Source organism: Arachis ipaensis, chromosome B08, assembly GCF_000816755.2.
Source record: "Arachis ipaensis cultivar K30076 chromosome B08, Araip1.1, whole genome shotgun sequence".
Taxonomy (NCBI): Eukaryota; Viridiplantae; Streptophyta; class Magnoliopsida; order Fabales; family Fabaceae; genus Arachis; species Arachis ipaensis.
The window spans coordinates 125085051-125086041 of NC_029792.2; positions in this window are offsets into that span (position 1 = coordinate 125085051).

The following is a 991-nucleotide window of genomic DNA, read 5'->3' on the forward strand; positions in this document are numbered from 1 at the left end:
AAAGTAAATATCTTTTTCGATCCTTAACCATTTATTCGATAAACATTGCATCTCCTAATAATTATAAAAATACAAATCGGTCTCCCACCTATGTATTTGTTTAATCCAGTCCCTATAACAGGTTGGCAACAGGTCACACGTGCTAACGTGTCACGTAACATGTCCATGTGGTTTTGTCTTCTTCTTAATAGGACAAATCGACTTCTGGTCCTTCTTTTTTTATCATTCTTCTAAGTCCTCCTTGTCTTCCAAGAGCTTTAAGGACACCACTGTCACTCCAACCATCTCAAAAATTTCTAAGCAAAAAAAAAAAAGAGTGCTGATTCAATTCTTCTCTCATGGCTAAAGAAAAAGTTTGTATGCCTTCTCTCGTCAACGGTTGTGTGGATTGGCTTTGCTGTGATTGCAAGTTTGGCGAAGCAGAGATTCTTGGTGGCAAATGGAGCGTGGATTCGAAAGCGACAATGGAATGGAGTTTGTGGCAGAACAAAAAAGGTGAACTTTATTTGTTGGGAGGATTGAGAAATTGGAGGAGGAATTGAGGAATTTTGCCACTGTGTGGAGGGATGCAGAGAAGTCCATGAACTTGACGGCGAGGGAGGCAGAGAAGACAGGGCTGAAGCCTCTATGGCCGAAGGTGGTGGAAAAGGAGTTGGTGGTGCAGCAGAGTCAGAAGATGGAGTTGTCCGGTATTTCTTTTTTCTTGGATTTCGAAGGCAGGGGAAGAAGAGGAGGAAGAAAGAAGAGGCGAAGGAGAAAACATTGTTTTGGGGTTACTTAGCGAGCGAATTGTCCTTAGGAAGGAGATAAAGCCATGTGAACAGGTTACCTGACATGTCAGCGTGTGTCAGGTGATTTGTTGTCAATCGTTTTGTAGGAACTGAATTGAATAAATACAAAGATGGGTGGAGATCGATTTATGTTTTAATAATTATTACGGGCATAATATTTATCGGTTAAATGGTTAGGGATAAAAAATGATATTTATTCT